This window comes from Podarcis gaigeae (genome assembly GCF_964106915.1).
Source record: "Podarcis gaigeae genome assembly, chromosome: 10".
In the NCBI taxonomy this organism is placed as follows: domain Eukaryota; kingdom Metazoa; phylum Chordata; class Lepidosauria; order Squamata; family Lacertidae; genus Podarcis; species Podarcis gaigeae.
The window spans coordinates 8,699,245-8,706,677 of record NC_139686.1 but is presented as its reverse complement, the minus strand read 5'-3'; positions in this window follow the sequence as shown (position 1 = coordinate 8,706,677).

Genomic DNA, 7,433 nt, shown 5'->3' with positions numbered 1-7,433 from the left:
ACTACTCAACAGTTCTGTCTCGATTTTAGATTTATTACTTCCGAAACCATTTCTTTTATTACCTTCTCTAAACACACCCTGTAGTTGGTGGTATTGCAACCAGTCTGTTAGTTTTCCTCTCACCTCCTCAAATGTTTTCAACTTATATTTACCATCCACTTCCGTCAGCAAATCTCTATATGTCGCCCACTCCACTCCCATGTTTTTCTTTTATACTGCGAAAGCCTCCAGTGGTGAAATCCCGGTGTTTTCTGTTCTAACAAAGTTTTATTTCTATTCCATAACTCGTACAATGATTTCCTTATAATATGGTGTAGGAATCCTCTATGTATTTTTACCTTGTCGTACCACAGGTAGGCGTGCCACCCTACTATATTATCAAATCCCTCCAAATCCAATAAGTCTGAATTATTCAATGTCATCCATTCACGCAACCAACAAAAACACGATGCCTTCATAATAAATTTTTAGATCTGGCAAGGAGAAGCCACCTCTCTCTTTTTATATCTGTTAAGATCTTATATTTGATCCTAGGCTTCTTCCAGATAAATTTTGAAATCCATTGTCTCCATACATCAAATTGTTTTGTTCCAGTTATAATTGTTTTTTGATGGTGCTACAGATGCCAATACTCCCTTTAGTACTTCTCGCTCCCAAGGTGCTCCAGAAACGGTTGTGGCAATTGCTGCACATCTGGTGCCAACGGGCGGAAGCGATCCATCTGGAAACGAGATAGAGCATCCGTGATGCCGTTATTAACACCTAGTACAAACTTGGCCGAGAAATAAATAAATACTTTTAGGCACAAAAGGACAAAGGATCGCAGCAGTGCTGCCACCCTTGGGGAACGCGAAGATTGCTTAGACAGGACGGAGACAACCGCCTGGTTGTCAGTCCAGAAGCATACCCTGTGCTCCTTGAACTGCTCCGCCCACACGTGCACTGCGACCACAATAGGAAAAAATTCAAGGAAGGTTAGGTCACGTGTTATAGGCTTACCTTGCCAGGTCAGGGGCCATGGTTGTGCGCACCACTGACCCCTAAAATAGACTCCAAATCCTAAGGAACCCGCCACATCAGATTGTACCTGGAAATCAGCTTGCAGTGACAGATTGTCCTGCCACAGTGAGATGCCATTATATATGTCCAAAAACTCTAGCCCAGGGGTCTGCAACCTTTCTTTTTTTAAAAAAAATAATTTTTATTAACAGGCCAATCACATCACATTATTCAAATGACATTGGTTCCAAATTATACAGCCAAATTTTAAATTTTTTTGGGGTACCCATATATCAAGCTCCGCACGAATCCAAAATTCTGGATAAGTCCAGACATCACTTATTTTACTGCATTAATTAATCAGTTCTATCCAGCTGTTGTCGTACATTCCTTTCTTTGCGATCTCTGATGATTCTCACAAGCAGACTAAAAGCTGGCTTCTCTGTTTGGGTTTAGCCCAGGACAGCCCTGTTCGACACCTCCGTAAACAAAATTAATCTTCATTGTCCTTTATTTTTCCAGGCTAGCCAAATAAATCAAATAGATCAGGGGGCTCTGTCAGGTCAATCACTCCATTTATGATTCTGAGCCAGAATGGCCTTCTGACGGGCAACATCCTCAAGAGTAGCGGTCAAGCATTTGAACTTGGACACCCATATATCTTTGTCGGCTATATCGACCAGTTCCATCTCAATATCAGATTGACTTACACCTGCAAATGCAGTCATATTCAATAGGGATGGATCGATCGCCAGGGAAGTGGCAGGGAAGGATAATGTGGTTTTTTCCTCTCTGAACTCACAGAATCGTTTCCCAAACGAGCTTTGCATTGCGGTGATTGTAGACTTGAAACATTCCAAATTTATCGTATCATGACTTTGTTTGAACTCTCTCAAAGAGGGAAAGTGAGACAGTGTACCTCTCTGGAAATCTTTGACAAACACTGTCAACTTGCGCTCGAATGCCAAAACCACCTCCAGCATGTGCAGGGCTGTGCCTCCTTTCCCCTGAAGGGTTGTAGTTAGCGTGTTTAGATGGGCTGTCGTGTCTACCATAAAATGTAATTTTTCCAGCCACTCTGGCTGTTCCAGCTCAGCAAAGGTGAGCTCTTTGCTGGCCTGGAAGGTTTTTACTTCTTCCAAACATGTGTTAAAGTGTTTTAGCACCTCACCTCTGGAAAGCCACCAGACCTTGTTGTGGAGCAGGAGGTCAGAATATGTGCTTTCCACCTCATCCAATGGCAAACGAAACTGGCGGTGGTTTAAACCCTTTACCATTATCTTATTAACAATCTGAATGACCACATCCATCACTTTTGTGCAAGGGAAACTTTTGTTTCAACTTTCCTGTTTGTAGTAGAAGTCACGCACTTTCGCTTTTGTAGTAGAAAACTTACTGGGCCATTTTCACGCCTGCAGAGGGACGGACTCCCTGTTTGCACCCCTTCTGCGTCCAAATTCGATCTTTGCCAAATACTTTCCAAATTTCTTCTATTTTCGGCTTTCTTTTTATGTCGGGAAATCATCCGCCTTTTGCCCTCGGAGCCAGAGTGTGCTGGTCCCGAGGGCTAACCATGCAGCAAGGTCCGTGTCTAGTCTGAGGTCGAGGAGGCTGTCAAAGCTGAAGCGGGGTCCAAGGCAGGGAGTTGGGTGAGGTCAGGCACTCTGGCAGGAGAGCAGGACAGAGTGCAGGCAGGAACAGGCTACCAACAATGTTGCTCCCGCAACCTGGGACTGGGGCTGGCTGACTTTTATCTGCCCCGAGGTATAGGGCGGCCCCGGTCCACAGGTGACTCGCCTCTCCTGGCCTGGAGGCAAGCACTCCTCCTGTGGGAACTTAGTTCCCTCCGCCTCTCTGCCCTGAGCCTCTGCAGCTCAGCAGAGGCTGGAGGGTTACCGGACCCAGAGGCAACCTCAGCTTCCTCTGACGAGGCTGAAAGTGGAGCACCTGCAGGCAATGGGTCCTCCATCCCCTCAGGAGCCAGAGCAGACTCAGCTGGTGGCTGCACCTGAGGATCCAGCACAGGTGAGGACCCTTCAGGCTCAGACCCCAGCCCCGGTTCAGCTGGTTCAGGAGGCGGGGACTCCTGTGCGGGCTGGGATTCCTCAGGTTCAGCCTCCGAGTCCGAATCCCAGGCCATCACACAGAGGCTTCACTCAACAGCAGTAGCGAGTAGACCCCCTGCGCACCTGCGCCTCCATCCCCTCCAGCTTCTGAACCTTACTACAGGAATGTCTGCTTTTGGGGAAATATGCCAGGGGTGCCGCTGGGTCCCCAGCATCCAAAACTTCTAATTTCGTGACTGCTGTCACCATCTGCAGTGATCATGAAGCCCAAGAAAGTAAAATCTCTCCATTCCTTCCCCTTCTATTTGCCATGAGGTGATGGGCCCAGTGGCCATGAACTTAGTTTTTTTGATGTTGAGCTTCAGGCCATATTTTGCGCTCTCCTTGTTCACCCTCATTAAAAAGTTCTTTAATTCCTTCTCACTTTAGTGCTTTTTCTTTGTTCCAGTATTTCAGCCTTGGGCATGTTTGTCCTGGTTGCTCCTCTTTAGCAGGGCTGTGAACTCCTTCACCTTTTTGGTATACAATTCGTTAAGGCATATCTAATCTCTTGACTGGGTTTTCCTGTTCAATAGAACCTTGCCTTCTGCATGATTTTGCCAAATAAGGCCTTGGTGCTGGCCTTTGTTTTCTTGCGTACTTGGTCCCCCAGATGCTGTGCAAATCCAGTAGCGTTTTTATTCTGGATTTTTTCAGTTCTTCCACCTGCAATTCGTACCCATGTTGTTGAATCTTAATGCCTGTGCCAGCAAAGCTTCGATGCTGCTGTCCACCAGGTCCTTTCCCTCCCGGTTTGGATAGGACAATTGGCCCTAATCACGATCCTTATTAATCCATCATTGTCCAAGAGCTCAGTAGGAAGAAATACGCATTCAGCTGTGAGCTGTGTCCCTTGCCTCCTTCCATGTCCTTTACTTCCCGTCTAAGAAAAATCAGTAGTAGTGCAGGACTTGAGGGCAAGAGAAGTGTGACATAGTGGTTGGAGTACAACCAGGCCGACCCAGGTTCAAAGCCCCATTCAACTTTTTTCTGTGGAAAGGTCCAGCCAGTAATCCCCATTGTTTTGAAGCAATAGTCTCTCCCTTCTCTCTCTCTCTCTCTCTCTCTCTGTAGTAAAGCCAGTTGCTGTTTGAAAAATCGAATCATTTCAAACATAGCCTAAGCCTATGGCGGGACGCCAGTCTCTTTTTTAGACTTTGACGAAGATGACGTGTGTGATACAGTGAGAATTGGCCCATGAGATTGAGCTGTATATGATGGATTACAACAGGAAGAATGAAGAAACAAAAGGAAAATAAACATCTTGCATAGAAAAATCATAGGGTACAAACTCCTGAAATTCAACACATGGGAAGTCAATCAAAATTGTTTAATTTGGTATTGTGAAAATTGCAGTTTTTATTGGATTATGGTAATTGAAAATAAATAAAAATTATTAAATAAACAATATAGGTATTGCAGCTCCTCCAAATATATATATATATATATATATATATATTTGCTGCTTCACATCGTGTAGACCAAATTGTGAATATCGAAGATCTCATAGGCTTTGTCAGCACTGAAAGCTGAAACTTGATCCAGGATGATCCCTGTTTTTCTAAAGTGTGTAGTATGCAGTCCACAATCCATTCTGCAGATTTTTCATGTTCTTTAGTAATCTGTTTCGGCAACTCAGTGTGTTATGATTCTTTTCCAATAACCCATAGTTCGTCTGGAAATGGGTTCTGTAATTGTGATGCCTCGAGAGCCTCTAGTGCATGAAAACAGTTGACCTGGATTTGAAACAGAGCATCTGTAGTATTATTTATTTAATCCTGGTATGAACGCTAGAGAAAAGAATGTTATCCCGCAGTCATTGAAAACAAAGCACTCAGCAACTTGAAGCAGTGAATCCAGTGGTGATCCAATTGTTTTAATTTTATTCATGATACAAGCTAACCATTTGGAATGGTGGGATTCCTATAGCACGTGAAAAATTAAAAAAGGGGGTCAGACTTGAAATACTATACTATAATTTTTATAGTAGTGAGCCACACTCATAGGTTTTCATAAGCCATTGTTCACATGGCTGCATACGGAACACAGTTTGGCAAGCTTGGGGTTTTATGAAGGGATTTTGATTGGGTGCGTTTGTGGTGGTGGTCAACTTCACTAACTCATAATGCTGTGCCATACTGTCGGTGTTGGGATGCGTCCAAGGAAACGGGGGCAATTGACAGGCCCCCAGCTGGCTCCAGCCCGCTGGCCGGTAGCCAGGTAATCTCCGGTCCTTGGATCATCATGTAACTGTGACTCAAGCTTCAGAAAGCTTCAGAAGCTGAGCACGCAAGCCAGATAATAAAGCTCTCTTCACAACAGAAGGGCAGATAGAGGCTGTGTAAAGTGTATTTACAAGCATTTTATTCAGCATCAGGACAAAGGGAAAAACATGTCTTCTCCCCTTCGTGTCCAAGCAAACAGTGTAAGCAGTAGCTATACACAAACGGAAGTTCCCAGCAAGCTGTGCTGGAATGTAAACAGGCATGTGATACACAACAGCCTGTTCCTCTTAAGATGGAATGGAATACCTTAACAGTCAGGTCCCCAGCTTGATAACAGTGAGTGTAGTTAATTGAAAAGGATTCTTTATTTTCAAAACAAACAGATAACTCCTGATGGCATTAACACAGCCGCCGCTATCGTGAATTATGACGACCCTTCTAAGGGTCCCTTCTGCTTTCTAAAACAGAAAGTGAACTTATGAAGCTGATGTCCTTTCTGCTTCCTGTCTAGCAAGCCCCCCATATGCTGGCTCCGGGGAGAGATGGGATCAGCTCCAACCTCTTCCAAGTCACTAGCTCTGTTTCTGTCTGATGAGCCGATTTCTTCTCTCTAGGCGGTATTTTGCAGTTCTCTAGAGTGCTGGCAGGGCTACGGCTCACCCTCTTGTCATGCTTTTTATCAGCTGGCATCCCTAAGGGTGGGGGAATTGGCACTCTGCTATGCTTCTCTTGTCTGGCAGTTAATTACCTTTATTCCTGGCTACTTCCTTCGCTGGGAGCTGGCTCATTCATGACACAATACAGTAATTTTGGGTTTACTTTGCGTTTAAAACCTTTCGCGTAGCAAGAATATATTGGTTTTTTATTGAAGGAGCAGCAGTTGATACCCAAGCACTGGTACCTGCCACACTTGATGCAAACTGGCCAGGAGGCATTATATTAAAAGCAAATGCCTAGGTATTGAGAAAACTCAGTTTACCAAAATCCTTGGCCTTCGGTAGCTAAGCAACTACCCACCCACACAAGAGAACTTTGTTTCCCAAGCTCCCTTGCACCCGAAAGAGCCGCTGCAAAGCACAAATCCAGGAACGGCAGCAGAGACCCTCACGCTTACGCCTCACTGCCCGCTTGTTGAAGGAGGAAGCAGTGCATGGCTGTGACGGCCTGGGAATCTGATTCAGAGGCTGAACCGGAGGAATCCCAGCCTGCACAGGAGTCCCCACCTCCAGGGCTGGCTGAGCTGGGGCAGGGCCTTGAATCTGAATGGCCTGCACCTGTGCTGGATCCTCAGGTGCAGACACCAGATGAATCCACTCTGGCTCCGGAGGTGATTGAGGACCCATTGCCTGCAGGTGCTCCTCTCCCAGCTCTGTCAGGAGAAGGTGAGGCTGCCTCTGGGTCCAGTAACCCTCCAGCCTCTCCTGAGCTGCAGAGGCTCAGGGCAGAGAGGCGGAGGGAACTAGTTTCTCTCAGGAGGAGTGCTCGCCTTAAGGCCAGGAGAGGCGAGTCACCTGTGGGCCGAGACCGCCCTAGGCCCAATAGGAGATAAAGGCCAGTCAGCCCAGTCCCAGGTTGTGGGAGCAACGACGTTGGAAACCTGTTTCTTCCAGCACCCAGACCTGTTTTTCCGGAGGTCCCGACCACGCCCGGCTTCTTGCTTTGGACCCCGCTTCACCCTTGGTGGACAGTCTCCAGACCCTTGGCCCAGGACCGGACTCTGACCACGCCTCACAGTAACCCCCCTCCCCCTGGGACCAGCACAACGGCGCAAAAACAGGGCAGCAACCTCCAAAAACACTTGGAAAGGAAAGGAAAGGAAAGCCGCACTGCTCCTGGCAGCCAGGCACATGGCTCAAAAGCCCCAGGCTGTGCAATGGAGCACTTAACAGTAGAATCACAATTGCTGCTGGATGCTGCTGCTGGCAATCATTACAAAGGCCCAGTGCACGGTGAGGAAAGCGTGGAGGAGATCCCAGAGGTGAGCTCGGGACGATTGGAGTGGCGACGCAGGAGTCCGACGGAGATCCATGCTGAAACCCGGCAAAGGAACAAACAGGTAGTGCCCCAGGTGCGGGCTGCTTAAGTGGGCAAGGAGCCAGATCCG